Source organism: Felis catus, chromosome C2 (assembly GCF_018350175.1).
Source record: "Felis catus isolate Fca126 chromosome C2, F.catus_Fca126_mat1.0, whole genome shotgun sequence".
Lineage (NCBI taxonomy): Eukaryota > Metazoa > Chordata > Mammalia > Carnivora > Felidae > Felis > Felis catus.
Genome location: NC_058376.1, coordinates 106,303,270 through 106,321,298, shown reverse-complemented (window position 1 = coordinate 106,321,298; position 18,029 = coordinate 106,303,270). Strand labels below are relative to the sequence as shown.

At 35.5% G+C, this 18,029-nt stretch overlaps 1 protein-coding gene and 1 long non-coding RNA gene across 3 annotated transcripts in view; one reads left to right on the top strand and one right to left on the bottom strand.

Annotated features, from left to right (window-relative positions):
* Positions 1-18,029, top strand: part of RSRC1 (arginine and serine rich coiled-coil 1) — a 417,872-nt gene that overhangs the window by 251,893 nt on the left and 147,950 nt on the right. The window lies entirely within an intron of this gene.
* LOC109491416 overlaps positions 8,513-18,029 on the bottom strand; it is a 55,701-nt gene continuing 46,184 nt past the window's right edge. The window contains exons 5-6 of one of the 2 annotated variants that reach the window (XR_006585324.1): positions 12,211-12,482; positions 8,513-8,753 (exon numbers count right to left, since the gene is read on the bottom strand). This is a non-coding gene — a long non-coding RNA (uncharacterized LOC109491416). The remainder of the gene's footprint in view (positions 8,754-12,210; positions 12,483-18,029) is intronic. The other variant, XR_002745384.2, reaches the window with a different exon arrangement.

Sequence of the window (18,029 nt, the reverse complement as noted above, 5' to 3'; positions counted from 1 at the left end):
GAACTGTCACCTGTCTTCCTGTGAGCCAATTTTTCTTCTAGGGGAAAAATCAAATGACGAATTCTTTCCCAGGTCTCATCTAGTAAATCAGTGCTCAGTATTTTGCATTTTGTGATGTAAAAATGGTTCATGACAGATGTGGCTGAAAAGACCACATACGTAGACTGTATGATTTTAGTCTGGTGGAACTAATAGGATCACTCATTACATTTTAGACCCTGGGGTTTCTTTTTTCTTTCATAATAAAAAAAAAAAAAAACTGTTTAAATAGAGTAGCCCTTTTTGTGTGTGAGTATAGCATCTTCCCCTAAATTTACAAAGAGTTGATGGTAACAAATCAACAAATAATCCTCTCTCTTCCCAAAAGTTCTTTCATTAATGTTTATTTAATGTTGACTGTTATTTTTTGTCTTGTCATCCCATAACGGTTAGGATTTTATTCTATTTTTACAAAAGATTTCTTTGAGTTTTATTTAGCAAAACTAGAAAATACATTCCTTAGAGAATCCAAGACAAGAATTAAATTAAAGTATATGGTAATACAAACAAGTTTTGCAAATGTTGAAAGATTTAATGGCAATAAAAAGACATTATGCAGAAAGAATTCTTGGTGTTCACTTACAACTAGGAGAAGCATAGCATGAACTGTTTTTCTTTTTTAATGTGCACAGTGTATTTACTGAAATATAAATATATTTGTGATATATTTTGGAACTGAAAAAATGGAGACTCCTGAACAGTGTAAAAGATCTGAATCCTATTTTAGTTTTGACCAAAAGTTAAAGTTATAATTGAATCAAAAGTTATGTTGAAAAATATCCTGGGTGCTGTATATCAATGCTAATAATGGTTAATGTCCCTGGGCAATGGGATTTAAAATAATTTAAAACATTTTCTGATTGTTCTGTAGGTATCAAGAAAACCTATGGAAGTGTAGGAAAGGTGCACTTTAAACATAATAAAATTCCCCAATATTTAATATGAAATTCCATGCATTTGACAAATGTATACAATTATGTTAAGTATCACCAAAGTTTTTTGATAAAGAACATTTACATTACTCCCCAGAAAGGCCCCTTATACTCCTTTGAAGTCAATTCTTTTTTCCCCATCTCGGACCTTAGCAACCAGTAATCTGATTTATGTCATTATACTTTTGCTATTTTCAGAATGCCATGCAAATGGAACCATACAGTATGTAGACCTTTGTGACTGCACTCTTTGACTTGGGATAGTGCTTTTCAGGTTTGTTCTCATTGCTGTATGAGCATCAGTTCTTTTTGTTGCTGAGTAGTATTTCATCATGTAGCTAGACCAGTTTGTTCATTCATTCAGCAATTGGTGGACAGGTGGGTTGTTTCCAGCTTATGGTTTTTCTGATTATAAATTATATGAACATTTGAGTACAAGTCTGGGTAAGCATATTTTCATTTCTCTTGAGTAAATAGTTAGGAATGGGATTTGTTTCTTATATATATATATATAGTAAATGTAGCTTTGACTTTATAAGAAACTGCCAAACTTTTACAAAGTGGCTGTCCCATTTTGTGTGAAGTATATGCTCCTATCTGTTGTCCATTTTTTAAAAGGAATTATTTATATTATTGACTTGGAGAGTTATTTAAATATTTGAATACAAATCAGATATATACTTTATATTTTTTCTTTATACCTTGTCTATTTACTAAACAGTGATTTTTTTAAAAAAAAATTGAGTATATACAGTAAAATACACAATTTTTAGTGAGGGTTCTTTGAGTTTTGACAGATGCAAACAGTTGCATAATAACACCAAGAATCAGGATGTGGAACAATTTTATCATCCCTCAGAATTCTCCATCCACTAATGGTGAACCCCTCCTACGACTTCTAGCTTCCTGGTAACCACTGATTTATTTTTTGTCCCTACAGTTTTGACTTTTCTCATATGTCATATAAATGGAATCATATAATAAGTAGGTTTTGAGTCTGACTTCTTTGACCTAGCATGCTTTTGAGATTTATCCATGTTGTTGCTTATATTGGTAACTTATTCCCTTTTTATTACTGAGTAATATTCTGTTGTGTGGGTTACTTGATTAAGTATGTTGATTTCTGCCAAAAAAAAAAAAAATCCAGCTGGGATTTTTATTAGGGTTATGTGGACTTTACAGATCAGAATTGGAGAGACTGGATGCTTCCATCCTTCAACATGGTATAGCTCTGCATCTCCAGTTTTTCTTTCATTTCTTTCATCAGAGTTTTGTAGTTCTCAACATATAAGTCTTACATTTATTTTGTTAGATTTATTCCTAAGCATTTTGTGTTTTGTGGTGCCATCATAAATACTAAGATTTTGGGGTTTAAATTTCCATTTCTAGTTGTTCATTAGTAGTATACAGAAATACAGTTCTTTTTTTGCATATTAAATTTGTATCCTGCAATTTTTTAAACTCACTTAGAGATTACTTGTTTTTGTAAGATTCTTTGGCATTTTCTGCATAGACAGCTATGTTGTCTATAAATGAAGAAAGTTTTCATTTTTCCTTTAAATATGAAGACCTTTTATTTCTTATTCTTGCCTTATAACCACATTGCCCTAGCTAGAACCTTCAGACACAATTTTGAATAGAAGTGGTAAGAGTGGATATCCTTTGATTATTCCTGATCTTAGGGAGACAAGCATTCAATCTTTCACCATTATACAAGATGTTAACTGTAGGTTTTTCATAGATGCCTTTTTCAGGTTGAAGAATTGTTCTTCTATTCTTAGTTTCCTTTGAGTTTTTATCAGGAATGAATATTTAATTTTGTCAAATGCTTTTTCTGCATCTATTGAGATGGTATGATGAATTTCATTGATATGTTGTATTTCATCAGTCAATTTCAAATGTTAAACCAATCTTATTTATATTTTTGGGAGAAACCCCACTTGAACTCAATGTGCTTCCTGTTATATGTTATTGGATTTGATTTTCTAAAATTTTGTATATATTGTAGTTTGTATTCATAGCAATTATAAATGTTTCAGTAGGACCGTTTGCATGTATGATTTCTTCTCTTAGGAGATAAACCCTGTAGCCTGTCAACTTTATATTTCCCAAACCAGCACAATACCATGGTGTTAGGAGCCTTTGTTTATTAACGGTTGGATGAATGAATGTCACTAGTAGTGTATATAAATGTGCATTTATATACCATTGAAGTTAAATCCTACACTGGGAACTAAAAGTAGGCCTGTGTTTTTTTTTCTTCCAGGAAATGGTGAATATGTTGTTACAGAATAATATCTCCAATATTTTTAATAAGAATTGTTTTGCTGTTGTTGGACATTGTTGGACAATGTATCTTGAATTGAACACTCTATGGTTACCATTTCAATATCCTTAGAATTGAAAACACTGAAGTAACATCATTATTTGCACATTGATAATTACCATTTTATCCTTTGTGAATATAGGGGAAATAGTTTGGTTATCACAGTGGTCAAGTGGATTGATTATTTTACTCTTGGGTAGTGTAAATGAGTGGGGATACATATTGTCTGTACCCACAGTTGCAGCTCAACTCAGTTGCTCATATTTACATGTAATGCAATTCAGAAAACACTGTAAACCAGTGAGGTTGACTTTTCACATAGAATTACCATTTAATTTAGAATTTATAACTGAATAGATTTACATAAGAATAGAGGTAAAAGTGTAACAAAAGAAAATGGGAGGAGAGGAGAAAAAGCTTGGGGTGTCCCTCTGTCTTTCCTACCTCCCCACCCCCCTTCCTAAATCAGAAAAACTCATCTCCTGACATCTAAACATACAGTTTTTGACCAAGTGAAATATACCTAATTTTCTCCTGTAGCAAATTCTGATTTAGAAAGGATTAATCAGACTTTGATGAAAACTTTATACTCTGCAGAATCTTTCAGGCTGTTTTAACTACTTCCAGTAGTTTTATCTACTTCTATATAATATGTTTCATTTATCCCATTCATCTAAATAAACCTTAATCAAATATTATCTGGATGAAAAACCATATGCATGTCTAATATCAGAAATGTTTTTGCTTAGTATGCCAATATGTTACATATGCTCATAAAGGATAATTTTTAGTTTTTAGTTAAAATTAGGGAATTTGAGGGGCACCTGGGTGGTTCAGTCAGTTGAACAACTGAGTCTTGATTTCGGCTTTGGTCATGATCCCAGGGTCGTGGGATTGAGCCCTGTGTGGGGGCTCGCTCTGGATATGGAGCCTAGGTGGGATTCCCTCTCTCCCTCTCTCTCTCTGCCCCTCCCTGACTCACGTGTGCTCTTTCTCAAAATAAATAAACTTTAAAAAAATAAAATAAAATTGTAGAATTTGAATTTAATGTTAATACTTTTTAAATTAAACACTTTCTAAGTAATTGTTCCTAAAGTACATCCTGAAAGGAATATGTGAAACCCTATAAATTCCTTATAATTCCTCATGTGACAGTAGAAACTCAATATAAGTACTTTTTATTGGCTCAAAGTTATTCTATGTGAGGTAATTAACTCCTTCTGTTATAACTCTCTCAAGGTAATGCTTGAATTGAAATGGTCATCATTTCTCAGTTTTGCATAGTGATTCTGAAAAATTGATAAGGCCTTGGGATTTTTAGAATTGTTTTTGCATGCGAGTGGGGGAGGGGTCCAGGGAGGGGGACAGAGGATCCAAAGTGAACTCTGTGCTGACAGCAGAGAGCCTGATGTGGTGCTCGAACCCAGGAACTGTGAGATCATGACCTGAGCCAAAGTTGGATGCTTAGCGGAAGTCGGACACTTAACTGACTGAGCCACCCAGGCGCCACAATATTTTTACTTTTTAAAGTTGGGTAACTTTGTTGGATAATATTCATTTAGGAGCGCAAGCACAATATGAATTAAAATTACTTATTAGGAAGATACCTAAAAAACATAAAGAGGTAAATATATTTCATAATGTGGGTTTGAATATTACATATTTTGCCCAAACCTGTCTTTGTTTTCTTAAATTTTATTTTCTTTTAACCTCCTCACTTTGCAAGAGAGTGTTATGGTATTTAAATTTTTTGCATAATTTAGTTTTAGAAAAAACTCATAGATGTTTGAATTCATTCAATATTTAACAATTTTTATTAAGTGTCTTTCATATACCAGGTATTATTTTAGCACTAGGGATCAGATGGTTCTTTCCCCAGGCTCAGGTAGTTTCTCAAATGTATTTGCCAATCAGCATTTCAGTGGGGATCCTCCACAGGTCACTGAGTTCTCTGTGCTGCTCTGTCTCTGTCCTAAACTGTAGGTGTCTTTGTCTCCCAGGGCTGGCAGCTCCATCTCAACTCACTAGGCTCTCTTTCCACTAAGAGTCCACCAGGGTTTTCTTTCCCTGCAACACCAGCCGAAACTGAAGACAACTGTAGCAATCTTAGGACTCTCCTCCTTTCTATCCTGTCTACAGGGATCTTTCTTCTTTGCCCTTTTTCCAGTGTTTTGAAAGTTCTTTTTCTTTCTCTCTCTCCACCCTGCCGCCCCTCTTCCCTTACCTCTTCTTTCTTTCTGTCTGTCTTTCCTTGTTATTTCTAGACAGGAGGTTAAATCCAGTCAGTGTCTATTACTCTATATCTTTTGGACAAGGAAGTTGGCATATACACTCCATATGATTTCAATTTGAAAACAAAAAATGTTTAAGACTTGTTTTCAACCCAGCTTATGTTCTGTGTTGATGAATGTACAATGTGTACTTGAAAAGAATATGTCCTCTACAGTTGTTAGATATAGTGTTTTATAAACAAATATAAATTAGGTCAAGGTTGATATCCTTCAAGATTCATATCCTTCAGCACTTTAAAGATGGCATTCACTGTCTTTTGGCTTTCATTTTTTCTGATGAAAAGTTAACAGTCATTGAAATTATTGTTCTCCTGTATATAATGTGTTACTTTTCTCTGGTGGTTTTCAGTATTTTCTTTTTTATCTATGTCAGTAGTTTGAATATGATATAAGTAGGCATGAGTTTCCTTGTATTTTTCATGTTTGAGTTTCACTGATCTTTTTCAATCTGCAGATTTATGGACCTGATTTGGGAAGTTAGTTTGCCATAATTTTGTCAAATCTGCCTTGTTCTGTTTTCTGCTTTATATAATATGTTGCCGACCTCAGAGTTCTTTGACTCTCATGTAGAAACGAGGCCAAGGATGGTGTTGACAGTGTTTATTGCAAGCTCATGCCTGGGCATGGGGAGACAGCCTTAGACATCCCTTAGTTAGAGGGATACCAGGCTGCTCCCTGAACAGTGGCAGGGGAAAGTTTTTGAAGGGGCTAAAGCAGGAAAGGGGTGACATCTAAGCATGCATGCAGGGGTGGGAAGACAGGAAATTGGGCACAGAGGCACAGTTGACAACATGCTTCTTCATACATCGAAAATTTTATTTACATGTTAAGTCTCTACCCCTGGCCATGGTTTTTAACATTATAATGAGGGGCAAAGTGGATGAAAGGTCAGGGCTGAGGGCCACGTGGTAGCTCTGACTGGCCTGGTCTGGTCTTTGCAGGAGCAAGTTGGTTGTAAATTGGTCACTGGAGTTTGCTTCACCCTGTGGCTTTTGGCTTCTTGATTGTATGCAGTAACTGCCAGAGAAATGGGTTATCTAAGGGCAGCCTGGGTTTTTCCTCCAAGTTTCTGTTCTGTAAAAGAAATGCCTCAGAGGGGGTGCCTGGGTAGCTCAGTCAGTTAAGCATCTATCTGACTATGGCTCAGATCATGATCTCACAGTTTGTGAGCCCTGCTTTGAGGGAACCCAGCTTCTTTCTTTCTCCATCTCTTTCTCTTTCTCTTTCTCTTTCTCTTTCTCTTTCTCTTTCTCTTTCTCTTTCTCTTCCTCTTCCTCTTCCTCTTCCTCTTCCTCTTCCTCTTTCTCTTTCTCTCTATCTCTCCCCCCCCTTTCTCTGCCCCTTGCTCACTTGCACCCTCTCTCTCTCTCTCTCTCTTTCATAAATAAATAAATAAGAAATTTAAAAAATAAAAACAAAACCAGGACTTTATTAAAAAAAGAAAGAAATACCTCAGAAAAGAGAACTACAAATGGACAGAAAGGTATTTAAAGAGCTTTCCTTTTTAAACAGGCTGAAATAATAAGATTAAGGCCAAGGGCAGCTTTATTCCAAGATATGCTTTTCTAGGCAGACCTCAGAATCTCTGTCTATTAGACCTTCTGATACTTCTCTAAAGGTCCCTGAGTGTTTCTTCTCCTTTTCCTGTTGATTCTCCTCTTCATCCTCCCTTGCTTACCGAACAAATCCTTTGCCCGATGTGCAGTCAGCCAAACACTGGCACCAGTTTTGTGGCAGAGAAAAGGGGTGTTATTGCAGGATGCCAAGCAAGAAGCCAGGAGAAAATTTCTCAAATCCACCTCCCTGAAGGGTTGGGGTCAAAATAAATAAATAAAGACAAGGGGTCAAGGTGTCATGGGGTATGTAGGTTGAATGGAATATGCTGATTGAACATAGGGGCAAAGGGAGGTGTCCTTCTCTCTGAGCCTACACATTCAGGAATCATGACTCTTCATGGAACACATGTTCATAAATTAGCAGGGTAATCATGACAGACTGGGGGAACATCAGGGATGTGTCATCACAGAGGTTACTTTCACTCACTTTTAGTCCCTTCTGCACAACTACAAGAATATTTCCTAGTTTGCTTCGGTGTTAGCTAGTCTCCTCAGTGGTAGGTCACCTTCTGCAGAACAGGCTCCTAAATCAATCAGGTTAGCCAGAGTTTTTTTTAGGTAGAATAGCCAAGCATTTGTTAACTTAATGCATAGGTCTCACTCCCCTTCCTTTTTAAAAATATTTTCATTATCTGGGTTTTCAGTTTGTATGATTTCTATTGGTCTATTTTACCAATCTTCACATTCACTCATCTTGTCATTTTCATGCAATGAATTTTAAAATTTCTGTTCTGTTTTTCAGTTGTAAAATTATTATTTTGGTTTTTTTTTTGTATTTTATTTTTCTCTGCTGAGATTTTCTGTTTTTAAAAAAATTATTAGGGGCACCTGGGTGGCTTGGTCGGTTAAGCATCCGAGTTTGGCTTGGGTCATGATCTCACCATTTGTCAGTTCAAGCCCCACATTGGGCTCTGTGCTGACAGCTTGAAGCCTGGAGCCTACTTCGGATTCTGTGTCTCCTTCTCTCTCTGCCCCTTCCCTGCTCACATTCTCTCTCTCTCTCTCTCTCTCTCTCTCTCTCTCTCTCTCTCTCTCTCTCTCTCTTTCTCGCCCTCCCTCCTTCTCTCTCTCTCCCTCCCTCCCTCTCTTTCTCTTTCAAAAATAAATTAAAAAAAATTAATTTATTAAAAAAATTCTTCTATTTTTATGTACATCATTAGGCTAGGTATAATAGCCATTCTGGAGTTATTTATTGCTAGTTTCAACATATGATTCATCTCAAGGTTGATCACTTATAACCAAAATAAATGAGACTTCATCCACCTGAGGTGCAGCAAGCCAATAAAAACTCACACTGAGCTTTTGCAGTGAAGAAAGATAGGTTATTTATTGGTGTGGGCCGCTCGGGAAAACAAGGAGCTAATGCTTAAAAAGCCCTGAACTCCTGGATGGCTGGCAAGTGAGGGTTTTCAAGGGCAAAATTTGGGGCAGGGGTCTCCTGAGAAGGTGGATACCATTAATAGGAGGCCCATGAGGTCATGCTAGCAGGTGTTCTGGTGCTGTTTCCTTTTGTCCTCAGAGGTCTTTTCTATCTCAAGAGATTTGGAATCTGAAAAAAAGATTTTTTTTCTTTATGTTAGAGTTATGTTAGAGACGTTAAGCACGTCTAGGATAGTGCTGGTTAACTATTTGTCCCACAGATTTTTTTTTGAATGATAAGCATTCCTATCCCTTAAGTCTAGGCCTACCTGTTCCTTGGCCAGTCTGGTCATGCCTGGGGTTGATATGCCCTTTGGGGTTCATCCTTCCATCTGAACTGACAACATGGACATAGAGTTCACCATTAATTGTCTTTTCCTCTGACAATAGGTCACATTTTCCTGGTTCTTTGGATACTGAATGATTATTTGATTGTATCTTAGACATTGTGAATTTTTGTTGTGAATACTCTGCCTTCTATTACATTCCTCTGAAAAATGTTGCTGTCTTTGTTTTAGCAGGCAATTAACTTGGTTAGGCACAAATTACAGTTTTTTTTCTCACCTATGGCCTGCAACAGCTGAAATGTCAGTTTATTTTAACCTTTTATTCAAACTGCTTTCACTAGGTCCTGAGCAAGCATGGTGTGGCAGTCAGCCAGAGACTTGGAATTTACACAGAATTAGCCACCACCCACCCCCAATCTCTGGGTTCTCTCTATTCCAAGACTCTCCCTTACTTCCAGTGACTGTGCTTGCCCTGGGCTCTTCCCTCTGGTTGTCAGGTCAAAAAGACCACAGGCTTTTTCTCAGAGATCCAGCCATGTCTTGCCACAACCATGGCCCACCCTCAGGCCCAAACCTCCAAAGTAGTGAACTACTCCGGTATCATTCCTTCTTCCAAGTTTCAGCTTCCCTGTAAAATCTGCCTTTGTTCACTCTTCAGAGATTTTAAGTAGTCCCGACTCCATTCTGCCTCTTACCTCTTACAGGATCTCCATCAATGGGTTCTGGGGCCTCTGCCTTCAATATGTATGTAGAATCTTTGTTCTTTTTTTTTTTTTTTTTTTAATGTTTATTTATTTTTGAGAGAGAGAGACAGAGTGTGAGTGGGAGAGGGGCAGAGAGAGAGGGAGGCACAGAATCCGAAGGAGGCTCCAGGCTCTGAGCTGTCAGCACAGAGCCGGATGCTGGGCTTGATCTCATGGACCGCGAGATTATGACCTGAGCCGAAGTCAGACGCTTAACTGACTGAGCCACCCAGGTGTCCCAAGAATCTTTATTCTTTCTGCCTCCGCTGCTACTTCCTTGGACTAGGCCATCACCATCTCTCACCTCGATTATTGCAGTAGCTTCTTAACTAATCATCCACTTCCACTGGCTCCACTGTAGTTTATTTTTTAGCGTAGCATCTAGAATGAATGATCCTTTTAAAGCCTGAATCAGAGATATCACTGTTCTGCCTTAATGTCTTCCCTATTCAGAGTAAAAGCCAAAATCATTGTAATGGCCTCTACAGCCCGTCAGAGAGGATGGTCCGTTGTCTGTTACCTTCCTGAGTTTCACTTCTTGTTTTCCTCTCTCTTTCTATTTATTTTTACCTTCACTGTTCCTCAGCCTCAGCAGGCACCTCCCCCTTCAAGGCCTTAATGCTTACTAATTCCTTCTGCTTGGAATGCTCATCGCAGAAATGGCTACTTACTCCCTCACCTTCAGCTGTCAGCTGGCTGAATTGTACCTTGTCCTAGACGTACAGCTCTTTGTCCCCTTTGCTTGTTTTAATTTTCTACTTTAGTATTGTTAACATTTTTTTAGTGTTTATTTATTTTTGAGAGAGAGAGAATTGAATGAGAGGGGGAAGGGAAGAGAGAGAGGGAGACACAGAATCCAAAGCAAGTTCCAAGCTCTGAGCTCTCAGCACAGAGCTGACATGGGGCTCGAAGTCCCGAACTGTGAGATCATGACCTGAGCCGAAGTCGGACACTTAACCGACTGAGCCACCCAAGCACCCCACACTGTTACCATTTATAATTCACTTATTTGTCTTTTTCATTTTCTGTCTATCCCCACTAGAAAGTAAGTTGCACCAGGGCAAGGATCTTTATCTGTTTTGTTCACACTTGTATCTCTGGCACTGAGAACAGGACTTTATATATTGTTTGTGCTCAGTAAATTTGTATTGGTCAAATATTTGAATGACTAATTGACTTTAATGTTTCTCATTTCACTTTAGCTACTAAAAAAAATGGCCCTTTAAAATGTGCATATTCCTAATTCAGAACTGGATTGGACCCACTTCAGCTTATAGAAGGCAAAATTATATTTTTAAAATTTAACTGTACTTTTTAAATAAGTTGAATATCATAGACTTCAAAAATCTGAAATATCATGTTCTTATAAATGATAGCACAAGTATTTGTGTTGCTTTATAATTGACTTTTGCTGATTTAATAATGGTCTGTGCTTCTGTAACTATTCCCAGGTTGCAAAGCATTTTTGCATGCTATTCCATGTTAATTTTTTTTATTTCTTTTGACCTGAGCCTGCAAGTTGCCAGGTATGTTAAATTTTAAGCTTCAGATATATTATTGTATATATAATCTATATAATTTTGAAGATTTTTAAAAAGGCAACACGATGGGTATTTCACTGGAAAGGTTCTCGGAAAATGCCACCTTAAAGACTTCTTTAAAATTTCAGGCATCTGTAGAACATGTAATACTTATATTTAGTGAGGGAATATATACGTTGCTTATTAAAATTATTGTTGTCAAACTTAGTAGCAGGTGTATTATGAAATTGTTTTTTTTTTTTCTCCCCTTGGCATAGTATCATTTCACTCTAAACTGGAGATTAAATTTTACTTTGTATATAAGAAATCTTTAATAGCCAATTCAGGCAAGAAATGCTCACAGCAAATGTCATGAAAATGGTGAGATATTTTTAGGTTAAGTATGTTCATGGAGTAAGAGAATGTAATGAAGCTATTTGGCTCTTTTTTTTCCCTGAGCTTTATTGAGACATAATTGGCATGCAATATCTTGTGAGTTTAAGATGTACAACATGATTTGATACACTTATATTATGAAATTATTTGCAGTAGTGTTGGTTAATACTTCTGTCACCTCACATAGTTACCATTTTTTGTGAATGGTAAGAATGTTTAAGATCTATTTTCTTAGTACCTTTGAAGTATATAATATTGACCGTATTGCTGTATTACAGTAATAATACATTTTTTTAATGTTCGTTTATTCTTGAGACAGAGTGAGACAGAGCATGAACAGGGGAGGGTCAGAGAGAGAGGGAAACACAGAATCCAAAGCAGGCTCCAGGCTCCGAGCTGTCAGCACAGAGCCTGATGCGGGGCTTGAACTCACGGACGGTGAGATCATGACCTGAGCCGAAGTCAGATGCTCAACCGACTGAGCCACCCAGGCGCCCCTACAGTAATAATATTAACTATAGTCACCATATTATATGTCTCCCCAGAACTTATTTGTCTTGGTAACTGGAAGTTTATATTCTTTGACTAACATCTCCCCATTTACCTCACTCTCCAGCCTCTGGAAACCACATTTTACTTACTGTCAGTTTCTTTGAGTTCGCTTTTTCTTGTTGTTGTTGTTGTTGTTGTTGTTGTTGTTGTTGTTTTGGTTCCATATATAAGTGACAGTCATAAGTATTTATCTTTCTTTCACTTATTTCACTTAGTTTCATCCATGTTGTCACAGACCACAGGGTTTCCTTCTTTCTTATGACGGAATCATATTTCATTACATACATACTACATCTTCTTTATCCATTCATCTCTAGATGGATACTTAGGTTGTTTCCATATCTTGGCTATGTGAATAATGCTGTAACGAACATGAGAGTATGCATATCTTTTCAAGATTCTAATTTTATTTCCTTTGGGTATATACCCAGATGTGGGATTGCTAGATCATATGGTGGTTCTATTTTTAATTTCTTGAGTAACCTCCATACACTTTGCTGTAGTGGTTGTACCAATTTACATTCCTTCCAACAGTGCACAAGGGTTCCCTTTTCTCTACATCCTTGCCAACACTTATTATCTCTTGTCTTTTTGGAAATAGCCATTCTAACAAGTGTGAGGTGACATCTCATTGTAGTTTGATTTGTATTTCCTCGAAGATTAGTGATGCTAAGCATCTTTTCCTGTATCTGTTGGTCATTTGTATGTCATCTTTGGGGGAAAAAAGTCTACTCAGATCCTCTGCCCATTTTTCAATTGGAAGCAATTTAGGACAGTTAAATTGACTAATAATGGGTTACTTGGCCTTTTTTTCTGCTTAAATCAAGATGCCAATTTTATTTGAAAATTACATATTTTAAGTTTAATAACATTTTCTTCTCTCACTATTATAGAGAATTCAGTAAGAAGGCTAAAAAATCTAAAATTATGAGAAACACTCTTCTGTGGTATGTTTACAATATAGGATAGATACTCTTTATTTGTTTATTACAACGTTGTATATTTTCAGCTGGTGAAGATGCTGCTGTCCTTCAATCCAGACCTCTTTTTCTAATCAGTAATTTCAAAGTAGATTTGCTCCTGATCCAAGAGATTTGAGACCCCATAAGCAAAGAAAACCTCACTATCTAAAAAATAGTCTGCAGCTGTGATTATTCATTTTTAGTGATGTTAACCTGCATATAGAACATCAGAAATAATTTCTGCTTTAGAAATAGTTCATGTAAATTTTTTGTGTGATGATCAAAGCAATATATATTCTATGTAAAAAAAAATTGTACTATTTTTTTCCTTTGGACTTTAGTATCACTTTAGCTCCGTAAAAACACTTCTTGGCAATTTTATTGCGATTGTGAATTAAATGAATTTAGACAGAACTAACATCTTGATGATGCTGAGATATCCTATCCAAGTATGCAGAATATCTTTTCATTGAATCAAGTGTTCTCTTGTGGCTTTTAAGAATGGTTTACATTTTTTCCTCATTTAGGTTTTACATGTTATGTTTATTCCTTTGATGCTGTTATGAATGAGATTTTTTCTACCATTAGTATGTGTAAATATAAGAGTTGTTAACTTTGGTATACTTATGCAAATAACTGCTACCTTACTAAATTATTTCATTGTTTCAGATTTTAACATTGATTCTCCTGTGTGTTCCATTTATATTAATATACTACTACAAATATGAAGTGTTTTATTTATTCTTTTCAAGTTTTTATGTCTCTAATTTAGTACACTGTTAATTAGTAGTAAAGATAGTGGTGTATTTCCTTAGTCTTGACCTCAATGAAAATTTCTCTGTTTCTTTTCCCCACTAAGGAAAATGCTGGCTTTATGACTTAGGGGTGTGTGTGTGTGTAGTGTGTTTAATTTTAATTATCTATCAATTCCTATTTTTTAGTGTTTTTTTTTAATATTAGTATTGGGTTTTGAATTTTGCCAAGGCTTTTTGAGCATCAATGGAGATAACCATATTAAAAATGAGATCTTTTCCTTTCTTTATTAAATTTTTTTAACATTTTTATTCATTTTTGAGAGACAGTGCAAGCGGGTAAGGGGCAGAGAGAGAGGGAGACACAGAATCTGAAGCAGCCTCCAGGCTCTGAGCTCTCTGCACAGATCCTGTCGTGGGGCTCAACCTCACAAACCCAGAGATCATGACCTGAGCCAAAGTTGGACGCTTAACTAACTGAGCCACCCAGGCACCCCAAAGATATATTTTTCTTAATCTTTAAACATTTTTAAACACTTATTTTATTTTTTATAAAGCTTCATATTTTAAAGAAGTTTAAGGTTCATAGCAAAATTAAGGAGAAGGTACAAAGATTTCCCATATAATTCTTTCCCCCACACATGCATAGCCTCCCCCATTATCAATATGCCCAACCAGAGTGATATATTTGTTACAACTGATGAAACTAAACAAGTACGTCATAGAATACTAGAGTTTATATTACAGCATTAGGGTCCACTCTTGGTGTTATACATTCTGTGATTTTGGATAAATGTATAATCACATATATCTACCATTACAGAGTATTTTCACAGCCCTTGGAAACCTGTGTACACAAACTATCCTTCTCCCTCACCTCCAACCCTCGGCACTCAGTGGTATTTTTATTGTCTCCATAGTTTTGCCTTTTATAGAGTGCCCTACAGTTGGAATCATGGTATATAATCTTTTCAGATTGGTTTTTTTCACTTGTTAATATGCATTTAAGGTTCCTCCATGTCTTTTCAGGGCTTATAGTTCATTTCTTTTTAGCACTGACTAGTATTTCATTTCTGGATGTACCACAGTTTATCCATCCATCTACTTGAAGTATGTCTTGGTTGCCTCTACGTTTTGGCAATTATGAATAAAGCTGCTGTAAACATCCATGCACAGGTTTTTGTGTGGATAGTTTTCACTGCCTTTGGATAAATACCAAGGAGCATGATTGCTGAATTACCTAATATGGATGTTTAATTTTGATGGGTTTTTTTTTATTATTATTTAAATTTTTTTATTTTTTTTTATTTTTGAGAGAGAGACAGAATGTGAGCAGGGAAGGGGCAGAGAGAGAGGGAGACACAGAATCTAAAGCAGGCTCCAGACTCTGAGCTGTCAGCACAGAGCCCAGCACAGGGCTCCAACCCATGAACCATGAGATCATAACCTGAGCCGAAGTCAGACAGTTAACCCACTGAGCCACCCAGGCGGCCCATGTATGTTTAGTTTTGTAAGAAACTGCCAGACTCCTGTCCAGAGTGGCTGAACCATTTTTCATTCTCACCAGCAGTGAATGGGAATCGCTATTTATTGCTCTACATTCTCATCAGCATTTAGTGTTGTCAGGGTTCTGGATTTTGTCCATTCTAATAAATGTGTGGTTATATCTCATAAAACTGCTTTAGTTTTCAATTTCTTAATGAAATATGATGTTGAACATCTTTCCATATGTTTATTTACCATCTGTATATCTTATTTGGTGACGTGTTTATTAAGGTCTTTGGCCCAATTTTTAATCAGGTTATTTTGTTATTGTTGAATTTTAAGAGTTCTTTGTATATTTTGGGTAGCTGTCTGTTATCAGAAATGTCTTTTACAAGTATTTCTCCTAGTATGTGGTTTGTATTCTCTTTCTCTTGATACTGTCTTTCACAGAGCAAAAGTTTCTAATTTAAATGGAGTCTAGCTTATCAACCGTTTGTTTCATGGATCATGCCTTTGATGATACTATCTAAAAAGCTATTGCCATGCTAAATATTGTCTAGTTTTCTCCTATGTTATCTCCTAGGAGTTTTACCATTTTTGTTTTATATTTTGGTCTTTGATCATTTTGAGTTAATTTTGGTGAAGGGTGTATAGATTGATATTTTTTTTTTCACATGGGTGTCCAGCTGTTCCAGCACCTTTATTGAAAAGACTGTTTTTTTCTATTGTACTACCCTTGTTCCTTTGTCAAAGATTGACTGTAATTATGGGTCTATTTCTAGGCTTCTCTGTTCCACTGATCTATTTATCTATTCTTTCACAGTTATTTCTCTTGATTATTGTTGCATTACAATGAGCCTTGAAGTTGAGTGACATCAGTCCTCCAACTTTGTTCTTCTCTTTCAATACCGTGGTGTCTATTCTGGGCCTTTTGCTTCTCCATATAATCATTAGAATCAGTTTGCTGATATCCACAAAATAACTTGCTAGCTGAGATTTTGATTGGGATTGAGTTGAACCTATAGATCAGGTTGGGAAGAACTGACATCTTGACAATATTAAGTCTTCCTATCATAAACGTGCAATATCTCCCCACTTACTTAGTTCTTCTTTGATTATGTTTATAAAAATTTTGTAGTTTTTCTCACATCGATCTTGCATATATGTGTTAGATTTATACCTAAGTATTTTGTTTTTCTGGGTACTAGTGTGAATGGTATTGTTTTTTATTTCAAATTCTACTTGTTCATTGCTAGTTTATAGGAAAGCAATTGCCTTTTGTTTCTTAACCTTTTATCCTGCAACATTGCTATAATTCCTTATTAGTTCCTGGAGGGTTTTTTTTTATCCATTCTTTCAGATTTTCTACATACATGATCGTGTTATCTGCCAGCAAAGGCAGTTTTGTTTCTTCCTTCCCAATCTGCATACCTTTTATTTCCTTTTCTTATCGCATCTACTAGGACTTCCAGTGTGATGTTGAAAGAGGTGGTGAGATGGGGCATTGATTGCCTTCTACCTAGTCTTAGTGGCAAAGTTTCAGGTTCTCACCATTAAGTATGATGTTACTTGTCAGGGTTTTTTCTTAGATATTCTTTATCAGGTTGAGGAAATTCCTTTTTCTTCTTAGCTTACTGAGAGTTTTTATTATGAATAGATGTTAGATTTTGTCAAATGTTCTTTCTGCATCTGTTAATATGATCATAAGATCCTTAATATGCTGTGTCATATTTAAGTAATTCTCAATATTGGCCTAGCCTTGATAACCTGTAATGAATCCCATTTGTTAATGTTGTGTTTTTATATGTAATGTTGCTTTCTGTACTCTTAATATTTTACTTAGTTTTTACCTTAATATTCATATGTGGTATTGGTTAATAATTTTTTTTTTTGTATATCAGTGTTATGCTTGCTTCATAAATACACTTTGGAAGTTTTGTTTTGTTTTTCATTTTCTATGCTTAAGGATAAATTTCACAGCATTAGAACTGTCTTTTATAGTTTAGTAGATTTCCCCCTATGAAACAGTGTGGACCTGGTATCTTTCTTTAATAGCTCTGTTTCTTCTATGAAACTGTATGTTTTGAACTGTTTTATCTCAGAATTTTAATTTTGGCAATGTGAATTTTCCTAGTAAATTATCCATTTCACCTACATTTTCAAATTTATTTCTATAGAGGTTTGCAAAGTAGTCTCTTAGGAGTTTGGTAATTTTTTTTCTGTTTCATTGATTATTTTCTTCTGTTCAATTCTTCGTTTGTATATTTTTCTTTGTTAGATTTTCATTATTTTTTAGAAGAGTGAGAATTTTGATGATTTATTAATAGATCTTTCACTTTTCTGTTTTCCAACTGCTTTTATTTTTTACATTTCCTTCCTTATAACTTCTTTCAGTTTGCTTTTTGCTTTTTTTTTTTGTAACATTTTAAGTTGGATATTTAGCTAATTTACTTTTATTAAGACTTTCAGTATCTGTTATTGCTATAAATATATCCCATAAATTATGTAAAGTGTTTTGTTATTAATTTTTAGAAATTCTATGATTTTGGTTTTAATTTCTCCTTTGACCCAGGAGTTATTTAATTTCCAGGTTAAAGGGGTTTTTTGAAATTTAATTTTGTTATTAATTCTAATTTTACTATGTGTTGAGTTGAGTGGTTTTGTCATTTTTCTACTTTATGGAATATACAGATTTTTAAAATTTTTTTG